Below are 16833 nucleotides of genomic sequence, written 5' to 3' on the forward strand. Positions count from 1 at the left end.
TACTGGCTCCCATCTGCTGCTGGAGGAAGCCTCTCTGATAATGACTGGACAAGGCACTGATTTATGGGTATAGAAGAATATCATTGGAAATTATTTTATAGTTCCCCGTTCCCCCTCCCCCCAGTATTGTTTTGTTCTACCCATAGTCTCTGGGCTATCCAGTCTTGGGTCCTTGGCTATCTAGACAGTGTGGACACTGGCTCCCTCTTGTGGCATGCATCTCAAGTTAGAGCAGTCATTGGTTGGCCACTCCCATAGGTTCTGTAACTCCATTGCCTCAGCATATCTTTCTAGCAGGACAGATTATACTTCAAAGGATTTGTGGATAGCTGGTGTCCAGGGTTTTCTTTTTCTTTTCTTTTCTTTCTATAGCCTGTAGAGTAAGTACTTTTATGCACCAAAGAGTAGAAAGATTGTAGGTGGAAGGTTTTGTGGTTTGGTGTCCAGGTTTCTTTTTCTGTAGTCTGCAGAATACCTTCTCATGCCAAAGGAATCTTGGATTTCTTTTATTTATTTATTTATTTATTTATTTATTTATTTATTTATTTATTTATTTTTGGTTTTGTTTGAAACAGGGTTTTTCTGTGTAGCTGTTGCCGCCAGCGGCCACATATGAACCGGAATACCTGGAAGAGAATTCTGAGGTTAACGGGAAGGGGGCGAAAGAGAAATGAGTCAAGAGGACAGTTGCCCATAGAGACCGACTTTACTATCATTAAGCCAATATTTATAATCTTGGGAAAAACCACCCTGCCCCCCAAATGGCCGAGAGTTCATTAGATCTTCTTCTCAGCGGGTTGTCTGCTTTCAGTCACACAGTTTTCTGTTGGTCTCCGGGTGGAGCTGCGCTGAGGTGAAATCGGCTGTATTGTTCCCAAGGAACTAGGGCCAGAGATAAAGCCAGGGAAGGATGGAGGCTGTAGGCCAGGAATGCTGCAACTTGAATAGGCAGGAGATAACGCCTGGGGAAGGGTGGGGGTTGCCAGCCAGGAGGGTCACAGCCAAATGCTGTGGGGGAAAGGAATATGTAGCCCTGGCTGTCCTGGAATTCACTCTATAGACCAGACTGGCCTCGAACTCAGAAAACCACCTGCCTCTGCCTCCCAAGTGCTGGGATTACAGGCATGCACCACCACCGCCCGACTGAATCTTGGGTTTCTTATTTTATATTTTTATTTATTCTATTTCATGAGTGTGAATGTTCATGCATATATGTAACTGTGAGCACTTGCATGAAGGTCCGAGGGCAAGTTTTATGGCTTAGTTCTCTTCTACCATATGGGTTCTAGAATCAAACTCAAAGTGCCAGGCTTGATGGAAAGCTCCGTAATCCTCTCATCCATCTTGCTGGTCCACGATTCAGTTTGCTTGTCTTGCTTAAGTCTTCTATTCTTAATGTCCTCAATCTGCTTTTGCATTCGAATGTTTGTGTTTTACCACCACCTAAGATAATTTCTTGGTGACATTTTACTTCTGATTAGTAAGGAAGTTATATTGTGATTTGTTGGAAGAGTGTGTTTTGTATTATTCTAGGTTAAAGGGGATAGCAATAGCTTCACCTCTGCTATTTGTCCTTGCTGTCAGTCATCTAGAGCATCCATCCATTTTGAATATACAGCAGTCCCAAAGCGAATATAGATGTGATCCTAGAGCGCTCACAAACATACACTGATTACCCTTAGAAGACAGAGGGCAATAGCTCTCTGGAACAAGCTTGCTCTGGCTGGTAACAGATGTTTGTATTTATTTTTCATAGTACTGTATTTAGTGACATAACAGTGGTACACTGAGACAAACCATGGTGGCAATATTATCATACTTATTTGCAAAGGCCCCAATCAAATCTTCTGGAACCTTTATATGGAGAGTGGATTGTTAAATACTTACTATTGCACCACTGGTTGAGACCATTGACTCAATCACAAAGTAGACTGGACACTCTTATCTATCTCTAGAATTAGTACTGGCCTAGACCTTCAGAGGTTTTAGCAGAGATAGCTAGAGGAATGAGCCATTTCAAATTCATACTTTTTAAACTGCATAAGAAGCAGATAAGTCATTTGAAGGATAAAGGGCCAGGATGGGGCTGAGTTGCCATTCAGGTTCTTGCATTTACAGCAGTGTTGTTTAACAGGCTGATTCCAGGTGCTAGGCATTTACTGTAAGTAAGAAATATAGACTCTTTTGTCACTGGAACAATTTAGCAAACAAGTACCTTCCTGTCCATTCATGGCAAGGGGATGAGACTCACAAAAGGAGTTTTCAACTTGAGTATACTCTGTAAGTGCTTCAGCTCCTTGGCAGGCATTGATGTAGTTCATATTTCCATCCCCTGCAGATTCTCTTTGCTTAATGACTATAAAAACACTGTAAAAATAGACACTAATATTGAAGATGGCAATTTTCATAAATTGTATTTTTTCTTTTCTTTGGACAAAAAGTACATTGTGTCTGTGTGTGTGTGTGTGTGTGTGTGTGTGTGTGTCTGTGTGTCTGTGTGTCTGTGTTTGGAAGAATACCTCAGAAACCTGACTTTTAGTATTTTCTTTTTAAAATAAGCATTCACCTTACTTGTAAGTTAATATTTTTGACTTTCAGAAAACCTAAAGAGTACTTCTGAATTATAAAATATGATTGCTGATAAAAATATTTATAAATAAATATAGGGATATTTTATTAATAATCATTTAAAAATCAAGCATTTGAGTGGACTTTCAATAAAATATATGCACAAAACTATATACAGAAAAAAATTACCAAAACCGAGAAGGAATTTTAATATTTTCATTATACAGAAATGACATGTATTTGAGGAGACAGATATACCCTGACTTAAACATTATATATATATATATATATATATATATATATATATATATATATATATGACCTAGTACCTCTGAAATTATATATTTTTATGTTTCTTCTGCCCCTGAAATCTGGGAATTTGAGGCTACAAATTACATTTTTATGTTTTATGAGTTAGAACAAATTGAAATTTAAAAAGTCAATAAACATATAAACCATAACCTCATAAGTAAAGCTATAATGCAGATGAAAACAGTATATTACTGTTGGTTGAAAATTCAAAATAAATGTTCACTAATATTTTATTAGTGGCTGGAACTATTAATTAATAGTCAATTGAAGAATATTTGGAAAAAACTTTCAAAACATAAAATTTAGTTAGCTTTGGAAGAAAATCCTTCCGTGAGTTTATCATATTGAAATATATTCATTTGAATATTATACAATACATACACACAAATAAGGATATTTATTATAAGACTGTTTTAGTGGTCGGTAATTATTCTTATGGCTGATGTATTTTGTTAGTAATGGATTAAAAAGGCAATAGTCCACTATAAAATATGAAGTAGGTTTATTTGTACTAGCATATGAACAAGTTTGTAATACAGTAGTAGGTAAAACATGTTACCCAGCAGTATGTATTATATAACATCATTTTGATTTGAAAATTCTATATCATTTTATCTGTGTAGTAAATAAACATTTAATAAGAGTGCCACTGTGTGTTTAAATAATAGAGTAAAATAGTTTTATTTGTATATTGTCTTCAAGATTGTACCCCTCTCCCAACAATATATTTTGGAGTGACTACTGTTTTTTCCCCATTCTACATTATAAAACCCACCCCCACGCCCACATACCCACATACCCTCACATACATATATTGATATCATTATTTTCCTCCCCGTCTAAGTATGTTTTTTTTTTATTATTTAAGGCATCTGTTTTTAAATATATAGAAATGATGTTTATCTTTTATCACCCCCCCACAAATGTACAAATAAGGATAACAGAAAAAAATGATATACTTAAAAATTGGTGTAGAGGAAAGCCCTGCGGCATAGGCCCACTCTGTAGAGGAAATGCAATCACTGACACGAATTCTGTCCTATTGTACACTTTTATGGCACTAAATAGAATGCCATTCGTATGGTAACATTAGTCTTTATCAATATTGCTTTAGTATAGTAATATGCCCATATCATCTTCATTGTCTCTTCTGATTATTTTTCCTGTATTTCCGCTTTCTTTGACTACCTGTCCCACAACAAGAAGAAACTCATAGTTGCAACTTTTCCCCTTTTTTAAAAAATTGTTTTGTTTTTCAGTCACACACGCACACACACACACACACACACACACACACACACAAATCCTGATTATGGTTTCCGCTCTTTCTCCTCCCAGTTCCTCCCCACCTCTCCTTTTATTCAGGTCCATTCGTTTTTCTGCCTCTCATTAGAAAACAACCTTCTAAAAGATAATAAAAAGATACAGTAAATAAAATAGAATAATATTCAGCAAAACCAAAAGATCAGAATTGGACAAAACAAATAAATGCTTCCGTCCCAAGATAAGGCACAAGAAACAGGCCCATTCATTGCACACTCAGGAATCCCATAAAAACACTAAGCTGGAATCCATAATGTTAAACACAGAGAGCAGGTGCAGACCAATGCAGGTCCTGGGCATACTCCTTCAGTCATTCAAAATTCACAGTCGCAAATTCATCCTGGATACAATATATAATTTTGGATATTTGCCTGAACTGGGAAAGTTGTTTAAGCAGAGCAAATGAGCAGAGGGTGCTTTTTTTTTTCCTTTTCTTTTAACTAAATATTTTCTTTATTTACATTTCAAATGGTGTCCCCTTTCCTGGTTTCTCCTCTGAAAACACCCTATCTTATTCCCTCCTCCCCTGCTGGCCAACCCACCCACTCCCACTTCTTTATCCTGGCATTGAGCCTTCACAGGGCCAGGGGACCTACACTGGGGCATTGAGCCTTCACAGGACCAAGGGCTTCTCCTCCCATTGATGTCCAACAAGGCCATCCTCTGCTGCATATGCGTTTGGAGCCATGGGTCCCTCCATGTGTACTCTGGTTGGTGGTTTAGTCCCTGGGATTTCTGGGTGTACTGGTTGGTTCATATTATTGTTCCTCCTATGGGGCTGAAAGCTCCTTCAGCTCTTTCAGTTCTGTCTCTAGCTCTAGAGGGTACTTCTAACCCAAAATTTAGGAGAACAAGATAGTAAAGAGACACAGAGAAGAAAGAACCAAAGAGAAACTTTGGGCTTTGGGACTAATAACTTAATTGCCACCAGCAAAGACCATGTGCAGTTTGGCATTTTACCCTGAGTTACTGTGAATTTCCTCACATGATGAACTGGGGTAAACACATGGGCTTTAAATGCAAAAGACTTGGTCTTTAATCTCAGCTAGACAGTTTGTAGGTATATCATCTAGAAAAACTTCTTCAATATTTTTGGACTCAGTAATTATAAATTATAAATATTACGTCATTTATGAGCTAATAATTTGTAATCAGTGAGCACTACATAAGTTAGATACTAAGGATGGCAGCAGTTGTCTATAAACTATTTACATATGTTAGATATCCCATGTGTAATAGTATCCATGCTAAGAAGTGCTTTTACTTTTTCATTTATAAATGAAAAAATATCAGCTATTCAAAGGTTAAGTATCTTTTCCAAAACCTAGAAGCAGTGAATGGTACTGGTAGGAAATTAAAGCAATCCGATGGCAGAATATGTAGTTTTTCCAAAGAAACTAACCCTTAAATTCTTTGCTTTCAACTCCGAGATGCCATAGAGAGTATTCATCATCTGCATTTATTGTCATTGTATTGGCAATACATTGGCTCAGGCTGAATTCTTACAGTTTCTAAAGACAGGAGATTGAAGTGATCATTATACCATGCTAACTTCAAACTCATATGTAGGAGACTACATTCCTAGATGTTCATGTGTCCAGAGGAACATGTGTGAACTGAGCCACAAGACAAGATCTAAAAGAATATTAGACAACCCAAGTTAAAATAATTCCAATGTATATAACACATACATCCACAGTTTAAAAGAAAGCACAGCATGTTTCCATCTATGCCCAGAGCTGATCCTGTGCCAAAGAACTCCATACCCAAATACCGCTGTGAGAGATCTGGTCACCCAGGAGTGTGGACATGCCTGTGAGCACAGGTGAAACCATTGCTTCTGTTCAGAGGGACCCACCAGGAACCCTCAGAACAGAAGAACGGAGGAGCAGCATGGGACAGGATCCTTCCAGTTTCCTTCTGCACCTGGAGCTGATCCTGTGCCACAGTTCTCCATACCCAAATACCTCTGAGAGAGAGCTGGTCTCCCAGGAGTGCCAACACACCTGTGAGCCCAGGTAAGACCACTACTTTTTCTCAAATTCCTGACCCAAGAGGGACGTGTCCAGAACCATCAGGACACAGGAAACAAGGAAAATCCAGGGACAGGATCCTTCTGGTCCCCAGAGCTGACCCTGTGCCACAGCTCCCCATACTCAAATTCCTCCTGGAGGGAACTGGTCTCCAAGGAGTACTGACATGCAGACTTGCAAAAGAGACAAGCCACAGGCAGAGACAACAAAACCAGCTAACACCGGAGATAACCAGATGGCAAGAGGCAAGGTCAAAAACATAAGCAACAGAAACCAAGGCTACTTAGCAGCATTAGAACCCAGTTCTCCCACCACAGTGAGCTCTGGATGCCCTAACACACCAGAAAAACAAGACTGTGATTTAAAATCACTTCTCATGATGATAATAGAGGACTTTAAGAAGGACATAAAGAACTCCTTTAATGACATACAGGAGAACACAGCTAAGTTACTTACTTATAACTTTATAGAGGAAACAAAAATCCCTTAAAGAATTATAGGAAACCACAACCAAACAGGTGAAGGAATTGAACAAAATCATCCAGGGTCTAAAAGTGGAAATAGAAACACTAAAGAAATAACAAAAGATTTATAAAAGGCAGTGAACTTATCTCTATTTTGAAACATACCACTCTAGCTGCTGTACAGGGAGAAAGTTTCTGAACAGAATACCAATAGCGTATGCTCTAAGAGCAAGAATTGACAAATGGGACCTCATAAAATTACAGAGTTTCTGTAAGGCAAAGGACACCATCAAGAGGACAAATCGGCAACCAACAAATTGGGAAAAGATCTTCACCAATCCTACATCAGATAGAGGGCTAGTATCCAATATATATAAAGAACTCAAGAAGTTAGACTCCAGAAAACCAAACAACCCTATCAAAAAATGGGGTACAGAGTTAAACAAAGAATTCTCACCTGAAGAACTTCGGATGGCAGAGAAGCATCTTAAAAAATGCTCAACTTCATTAGTCATTAGGGAAATGCAAATCAAAACAACCCTGAGATTTCATCTTACACCAGTCAGAATGGCTAAGATTAAAAATTCAGGAGACAGCAGGTGTTGGAGAGGGTGTGGAGAAAGAGGAACACTCCTCCACTGCTGGTGGGGTTGCAAATTGGTACAACCACTCTGGAAATCAGTCTGGCAGTTCCTCCGAAAACTGGGCACCTCACTTCCAGAAGATCCTGCTATACCACTCCTGGGCATATACCCAGAGGATTCCCCACCATGTAATAAGGATACATGCTCTACTATGTTCATAGCAGCCCTATTTATAATTGCCAGATGCTGGAAAGAACCCAGGTATCCCTCAACAGAAGAGTGGATGCAAAAAATGTGGTATATCTACACAATGGAGTACTATTCAGCCATTAGAAACAATGAATTCATGAAATTCTTAGGCAAATGGATGGAGCTAGAGAACATCATACTAAGTGAGGTAACCCAGACTCAAAAGGTGAATCATGGTATGCACTCACTAATAAGTGGTTATTAACCTAGAAAACTGGAATACCCAAAACATAATCCACACATCAAATGAAGGTACAAGAAGAACGGAGGAGTGGCCCCTGGTTCTGGAAAGACTCAGTGAAACAGTATTTGGCAAAACCAGAACGGGGAAGTGGGAAGGGGTGGGTGGGAGGACAGGGGAAGAGAAGGGGCCTTACGGGACTCTCGGGGAGTGGGGGGCTAGAAAAGGGGAAATCATTTGAAATGTAAATAAATTATATCGAATAAAAAAATTAAAAAAAAAAATCTTTTGTTTCCTAATTCTCTCAGGACAAGATAAAATGTGAATACTTTACAAAAGCCTATGATATCGCATACTTGCTGAATATCTTTTAAACCTGCACCAAAACCTTTATTATAATTTTAACAGTGGTTCAGCAATTACATTCTTCAGTGATAAGGCCAAATGTCCTCTTTTCAAACAAAATTTACTTATCCATAATATACTAGACTTGGTCTCTATGCACTACCTATGTCTCCTTCCTAGGCGCGAACACACACACACACACACACACACACACACACACAAATTCCATTGAGAAAAAAGATTTAAAGATTTTTGGTAATTCAACTTCAGATAACATTATTTCTGTTTTGAAAAGACAAACTTCCTTAATAGTTTAATATTTCTCTGAAGGACTAACACAGGACTGCTGTTGTAAGGAACTTGATGACCTGGTGTATTTAAAGATTTTAAAAAACTTAAAATTTTTAATTTCTAACAGTTACATCCATTCATGCAATGTTGTAAGGATATTCTCACATTACTATCTTCACAGCTTCTCTTAGCCTGTCCTACCACTACAGACTACTTTGTCTTTTTAATTATCCCCCTCCTATTTCCACATTTTACTTTTAGCTTCTGTGTTCTTGATCACATTGTTCTATCCAGAAGAGAGTGTTTGGTATGTCTCTGCCCTATACTTTAGCTCTTAGAATCTTTCTGTCCTCTTTTCTGTGACTTTCCTTGGGCCTTGAAAAGAATAACATAGATATAAAATTTAGGGCTTATCTATTGTGAGTCCCTGTATTAACAGTCACCCACTGCAATCTGAAGCTTCTTTGGCCAAGGACAGTAGCAATAGTCCAAAGGTATAAATATTTAGAAGGAACATTTAGCTAGCTACCTGGTTAGAGTAGTATTAGTAACGTGTGACATCCCTAGCCATAGTTTTTTGTCTAGATTTCAAGCACTAGTTATATTTTCTCAAGAAGTAGGCCTTGAATCCAATCCCAAGGTAGTTGGTTGCCTCCAAACAATGGTAGCACTATTGTCCCCATGGATATATCTCACCTAGAAGGTCAATATTATAGTATTTAGGACCCACATATTGATAAAATTTTCAATGTCTTTTTCACTCCAAAAGCCTGCATACAACCTAATGGCACTATGAATTCTAGCCAGGTGGATAGAGGCTTCCAGGTTAATTCCCACATTGTTTGTATTCGTATTGCAATCCTCAGTGTATGGTCCCTTTAGCAATACTAATGGATAATTAAAGTGCCAGTACTACATCTGAAAGAAATTTAATATCTCAAATGTGTAATAGACACAAAATCTGAACATTAAAAAACAATTAACACTAAACTATGGATAGAAACAAAGAATTCTGAAAAGAAGAAATACAAATAGCTAATAAATATTTTTAAAGTGTGTAATAGTTTTAGTTATCAGGAAAATATAAATGAAACTACTTTTATATTACAACTTCCCACCCTCCATCAGAATGACAAGAAATACTGGGGAGGATGTGGAGAGAGGAGAAACTTCTTCATGTTGAAACCAGTAAGTGTAATCTGGTACAGCCACTATGGAAAGAAGCATGGAGGTTTCTAAAACTGTAAAAACAAACAAACAAACAAACAAACAAAAACCCTACCATGTGGCATAGTTACACCACTCCTAGGCATAAACCTAAAGAACCTGATACCCTGAAACAGACATGTATATATATCCATGTTCATTGCTATTTAGTTCTTGATAAAAGTGGAATTGTATAAGGGGCACCAAATATCAATGGACAGTAAAAATTTGCATAATTAAATTTTGTATTATTCTGTTGTTTTAAAAATATTTTAAAATAAATATCCTTTTATTTTATTTAAAATAAATAGCCTTTTATATCATTTTGCCTTCCCTTTCCTCCCTCTAAACCTTCCCAAGTCCCCTTCTCCAACTTGTTATCTTTTAAATTTATGGTCTTTTTTCTTTAATGTGTATGGGGATGGGGGAGTATATACCCAGTATTTGAGGATTGTTGCAGAGGAAGAGCCAAAGATCCAGGGAATTTGCTGTTTGATTATGACTTCTAGAAATGTTAGAAGCTACACCCATGAAGTCTCACCAACATGGCTTCATAAATATGTCCTGACCAAAGAAAATCCCAATGGACATGCTCACTTGGAAGAAGCAAAGATTACAAGGCCTTATCCCAAGACAAAGAACTGCAGACAACTAAGGAATACTGAGAGTGGGAGAAATATTCCTCCTCCAGGAAGAGCACAGCAATTGGTTATCCAATAACAAATTGTCAGCCCTGAAGACATACAAACAAGTAGCATTATATGTTTTGCACATACTGTGTTTCTATATTTAGGTATATACATATAGATACAAAATAATTACAAAGAAGTGGCAATGTATTAAAAGAAAGCAAAGTTGGAATATGTGGGTGGTTTGAGGGAAGGAAATGAATGAACCGGGGAATGATGTAACTATAATCTCTAAAGGACTAAAATTATTTTAAAATATTTTTATTTTTATCAATAAACTCAATATACCTTTTATGGGTATTATAGCAGATAATTTTATGTCAAGTTGTCACAAGCTGGAGTTATCTGATAGGTGGGAACCTCAATTAAGACAATACCTCCATAAGATCTGGCTGTAAGGCATTTTATTAATTAGTGATCAAGGGGGGGAGGGCCCAGCCCATTGTGGGTGGTGCTAGCCCTGGGACTGGTAGTCCTGGGTTCTATGAGAAAGCAGACTGAGCAAGCCAGCCATAAGGAACAACCCAGGAAGCAGCACCTCTTCATGGCCTCTGCATCAGCCTCCAGTTTCTTCCTCAGTGTGAGTTCCTGTCCCGACTTTCAGTGATGAAATGATGATATGGAAGTATAAGCCAAATAAGTTCTTTTTCAACTTCATTTTTGGTCATGCTATTTCATTCATTGCAGCAACAAAAACCCAATCTAAGACATGTCAGAACCAGTAAATAGGGTACTGCTGTCACAGACCTGACCTTGTTTGGGGGAAGATAATGGAAGGATTTGGGAAATTTGGAGTAGAAAAGCCATTGAGTATTTCAAACTTGGTGAGATGTTCTGTAAGAGCTTAGACGCTATGGATGTTGAGAACAGTGCTGAAGATGGAGGCCTGGCCTGTGAAGTTTCACAGGACAGTTTAAAAACTCTATCAGAGGCAGTTTGCCATTTGAATTAAGAGCCTGTGGTTCTGGTTAGGTGGAGCTGAAGAATCAGCTGTGACACTAGAGATACCAGATACAAAAGATACAGATAAAGAGATACGAGAGACTAGAACTACTAAAGTGAAACCTTTGCTTTGCTTTGCTTTGTTACTCCATGCTGGTCATGCTAGAGCTGAGATATTAGCAGTGATTAAAAAGAGACCAGCATCACTGAGGTGAGATCTGGGAGATGTTTCCTGAGAGTCAGCACATAAGAGTTGTGTTCTAGGGCAGCTAAGGTTATACATCAATGACAGCTGCCAAACTTGATAGTGTAAGAGTGACCTGGGTGGTACTGGTTTTGAAGGCATGAAGAGATCATGAAGAGCAGCTGAGGATTGGCATTGTGAGAGGCCATTGGTGAAGGTACAGCCTTAGTAGCCGTTGGAGGCCCAGGATTGAAAATGTCATGCAGAGAAGTTGAGGCTGGGCACCATAAAGAGAGCCCAGGAGAGCCTTTTTGCTGAAAGTGCAGCCCAGATACATCAGAAGGCCCCAGCATTTTGGAGATTCCAGGACCATGGATTGACAATCAAGAACGGCATCAGTGGGAGTATAGCCTGCCTGAGCTTAGAAGACAATCTGTGTGTGCTGCAGAGGACAAAGCTGGAGAAGTTACCCAGGCCCTTTGGAGGAGCCCAGAAGAGCCTGTGGGAATACCAGGCATTGGACATTGTTTTGATCTGATTGTGACTGTGTCCTGGTATTTCCCTCTTGAAATAATAAATTATTTAACTTTTTTTTTATTATTTTACAGGACGCCAAAGTTGAGATACTGAATTTTAAAAGAGATTTGGGTTTTAAAGAGACTTTGGGTTTTTTAAAAAGATTGAATTTTAAAGCATTTGAATTTTGTAAGAACTGTAGGGAACTTTTAACTTTGTAAAACATTTTATATTGTAATGTTAATGTGTTATCATGGGATGAACAGGAAAGGAAAAGTTGTGGCTTGACAGTGTTGTTTATATGTCAAATTGAGAAGGGATTAATTGTGCTGGCTAATTTTATTTCAGTGTGACACCAGCTAGAGTTTTCTGAATGGATGACATGCCTTCATAAGATACTGCTATAGGTGATTTTCTTAATTAGTGACTCATAAGGAGAGTTCAGCCAATTGTGGGTGGTGTCATGCCTGGGCTGATAGTCCTGGGTGCTGTAAGGAAGCAGTCCTCTGCATCAGCTCCTGCCTCCAGGTTCCTACTCTATTTGAGTTCCTGTCCTGAATTCCTTCAATGATCAACAGCAATATGTAAATCTAAGAAACTCCTCCCAAATTTGTTTTTGGTCATAGTGTTTTATCATAGCAATTGAAACCCAAATTAAGACAGGTATAATATAATTTGTATAATTAACCTTTTTATTTAAAAATGTTCATGCACACAATATATTTTGATCATATTCGTTCTCCTTTCCTGAGTCCTAAAAGATAATCCCTGCCTCCCTATTCACCCAAGTTCATGTTCTGAAAACAGCACTCCAAATGAAAATCAAATCAAACTGAACATTAGAACCAATAAGACAAACAAACAAACAAACAAACAAAAAACAAAAACAAACTTCCCCCTCCAAACAAATCAAAACAAAAAGTAGACACACACACACACACACACCACACACAAACCATGGTGTCCATTTTGTGTTGGTCAACTACTCCAGGGGTACAATGTGCTTTAACTTCATTTTGAACATTAGGACTGCTTCTTTTCCTGAATCATGTTGTAGAGACTAGATAAATAAATCACATTATCACTCTTTTATCTTCTTTGTTTTTTATTAATTTATTTATCCATTTCGCATCCTGATTGAAGCCCCCTCCTGCCTCTTCTCCCAGTCCTACCCTCATACCCCCTGGCACCATTCCTCCCTCCCCTTTGCTGAGATTGGAAGGTTCCCCATGGCTACCACCCTCTCCCTGCACATCAAGTCTAAGCAGGACTAAGTGCATCCTCCCTCACTGAATTCAGATACGAATGATCCTTTGGCTTCCCTTCTCAAACAGAGATGATTATGTTCCATAGGAAACATCAACAACAACAAAAAATCACAGGTTCGGGGCAAAAAATATTTTGTTCAATATTCAAGAATAATTGTTGTGTTCTGTTGAATTGTGGATAAACAACAACAACAACAACAACAAATTAACCAATAATCTTTGCCATTGAAATATAGGCATACCCTGTAGGCCTGTGGACTAAGTCCCAGATGACTAGAGCAAACTGGCTATCAAAAGGAAATAAGTATTGTACTCCCCCCAACACCCTTCCCCACCGTGTTTATAAATTGTATTTTTACAGTGTCTGGAATGGCAACAATTTTTTTTTAATTTATTCACTTTACATTCTGATCACTGCCTCACCTCCCAGTCACCTACTTCCACAAACACAATTCCCATGCCCCATCCTCTTTTGAGAAGGTGGAGGACCCCCTGGGTCTCCACAAACTGTAGTACCTCAAGCCTCTGTGGGATTAGGCACATCCTTTCCCACTGAGACCAGACAAGGAAGCCCAGCTAGTAGCCCAGCTATCCTACCCTACATACAGGCAGCAGCTTTTGGGATAGCCCCTGTTTCAGTTGTTCAGGACCCACACGAAGAAAGACCAAGATGCACATCTGCTACATATGTGCAGGGAGATCTAGGTCCAGCCTGTGTATGGTCTTTGATTGGTGCTTCAGACTCAGATTCTCAAGGTCCAGGTTGGTTGACTCTGTTGGTCTTCCTATGGAGTTTCTATTCCCTTTGGGGTTGCAATCCTTTCCCCTACTCTTTCATAAAGAGTGCCATACTCCATCAACTGTTTGTTTGTGGACTTCTGCATCCATCTGAGTCAGAAAGAAACGTGTTTTTAACAAGGCAACTTAAATACCTTAATTAAAAAAATACTTCATTGCTATTAAACACCAACAGTTATCTGGACCTTTAACAAGTCATAAACCTTATCCTAGTGAAGAATCTTGCTTTGATGCTAATGGATACTGACTGATGGTAGCAGTTACTTTAAGACAGAATGGCATATGGCAACTTCTTAAAATAAGACCACAGTGAGGTTTCCTACAGCAATTGATTTGTCCCCTTTGAAAGATTTCTCTATACTTTGTCATGCAGTTTGACAACACTTTACCAACCACAGAACTTCTTTCAAAATTGAATCCTTTCAAGTTCTGCTACTGCCTTTTCCACTAGGTTTGTAAAATTCTAATAAATTCATTGTTGTCATTTCCACTGGGGTTCACACTCTGGGCACCAGGAGTACACTCTCTCAAGAAACCACTTATATTTTTTCATCTATAAGAAACAACTCTTCATTTTTATTCATGAGATTTGTAGCAATTCAATTACATCTTTCGGTCCCAACAATAATTCTAGCTCCTTCCCCCCCCCCAAAGCTGCAGTTATTTCATACAGCAAAGTACTGAATCCTTTAGTTATCCATGAGAGTTGGAATGAATTTCTCTGAAACTCCTTCCAATAGAAAACTGTTTGATCTACTTTGTTTTTTACCTCTTTCCTTGGGTCACTAATTTTTGTAATGGTACCTAAAATAAATAGATCTTCTCCAGGAGACGTACTTTTCTTGGATCCATGAGTGTATCACTATCTAGTGAATCTTTAGTCTTACCATGTATGCTCTACAGTCTTTGATCCAAGAACTTTAGATGAATCCTGTGATAAAAAACACAAGAACAATGTTAACTCCATTGTACATCTTTCTTGGAGCTCGTAGTTGAGCAGTTGATTTGACAAACAATAGTACAATGAACAAACAATTTGCCTTTGTTTTTCCCATCTGTAGACATTAAAATATTCATTAAAACATAGTATAAATAGATATGCTACTGTCCTGGCCTTATTAAGCCATATAAAATTCTGTAGGACTTAAGGCATTTCCAAAGGTTAAATGAATTCTTGGTTTCTACCTAGAGTTGTTGGCTTCACTAGCTCTTAACAGAAAAGTCAGATTGACCTTTAAAGACTTGAAGACATAAGATGATGTCTACTCACAGCTATCACTATTAGCACTAATTAGTTGTCAAACTGACATACCTGGAAATGAGAAACCTGATTGATAATTGCCTCTATTGAATTAGCCTGTGGCCATGTCTAGTGGATTTTTCCTTTTTCTTTTATTTTTAATAATTAGCTTATTCATTTACTTTACATTCTGATCTGATCTCAGCTTCCCCTCACTCCTGTTCTCATCTCCCAGTCCATTTCTTACCTCTCCTTCCCCTATAACCCCCTTTCTCCTCAGAGAATGGGGAGACCTCCTGTGGCTATCAAGTTGTAGGACGGGGCACATCTTCTATTGCAGCTAGACAAGGCATCCCAGTTAGGAGAAAGGAAACCAAAGGCAGGCAATGTTGTCAGAGACAGCACCTACTCCTCCTTTAAAAGTCCCACATGAAGACCAAGCTACACAACTCTTATATATGTTCAAAGAGCCTAGGTCTATCACTTGCATGTGCTCCAGTGGGCAGCTCAGTCTCTATGAGCCACTATGGGCCTAGGTTATTTAATGCTGTAGGCTTTCCTGTACTATCTTTGACCTCTCTAGTTCCTTTGATCCATCCTCTCCCTCTTCTAAAGGATTCCCCAAACTCCACTTAATGTTTGACTGTGGGTCTCTTCATCAGTTTCCATTAGCTGCTGGATGAAACCTTTCTGATGACAGTTATGCTAAGCTCCTGTCTGAAAATATAGCAGAATATCATTAATAGTGACAGGGGAGGGCTCCCTCTCATGGCATGGGTCGCAAATTGGACCAGTCATTTGTTGGCCCTTTCCTCAAATTCTGTGCCATCTTTTGCTCCTACACATCTTGTAGGAGCAAATTGTGGGTCTAAGGTTTTTGTGGCTGTGTTGATGTCCTAACCCCTTCATTGGAAGTTTTGCTCAGGGTCCATATCCCCCACGGCTACGAGATTTAGCAAGGGTTACACTCATAGATTCCTGAGAGTTTCCATTGTCCTAGGTTTCTACCTTGTCCAAGAGATTCCTCTGAATCCAGTTGTTTTTCCCAGTACTCTCCCTCCATCCTCTTCCCACCCCATCCCTCTTTTTCCCATCCCCAGCTGTCCCCCATAAAGTCCCCTCCCTCCACCAACCCCTGATGTCTAATTTCCTTCCTTTTATCAGTGAGATTCAAGCATCTCCCCTTGGGTCATCCTTGTCACTTAGCTTCTTTGGGTCTGTGTTTTGTAGCATGGTTGTTCTGTACTTTATGAATAATATCCACTTATAAATGACTATATACCATGCTTATCTTTCTTGGTCTGGGTTACTTCATTCAAGATGATCTCTTCTAGTTCTAACCATATTCCATATACCCAAAATAAGCTATACCATGCCACAAGGACTATTGCTAACTTATACTTGTAGCAGCTTTATTTGTAATAGCCAGAAACTGGAAACAAACTAGATGTCCTTTAACTAAAGAATAGATATAGAAAATGTGCTATATTTACAAAGTAGAGTATTATTCTGCCATTAAAAATGACATTATGAAATCTGCAGGCAAATGGAAGGTCATTTTCTTAATTGTAAATTGATGCAGGAGAGTCAAGCCCCCAGTGGGGAGGGCCTGATCCAATCAGGCAGGCACTTGGGCAGGG

Source organism: Apodemus sylvaticus, chromosome X, assembly GCF_947179515.1.
Source record: "Apodemus sylvaticus chromosome X, mApoSyl1.1, whole genome shotgun sequence".
NCBI lineage: Eukaryota > Metazoa > Chordata > Mammalia > Rodentia > Muridae > Apodemus > Apodemus sylvaticus.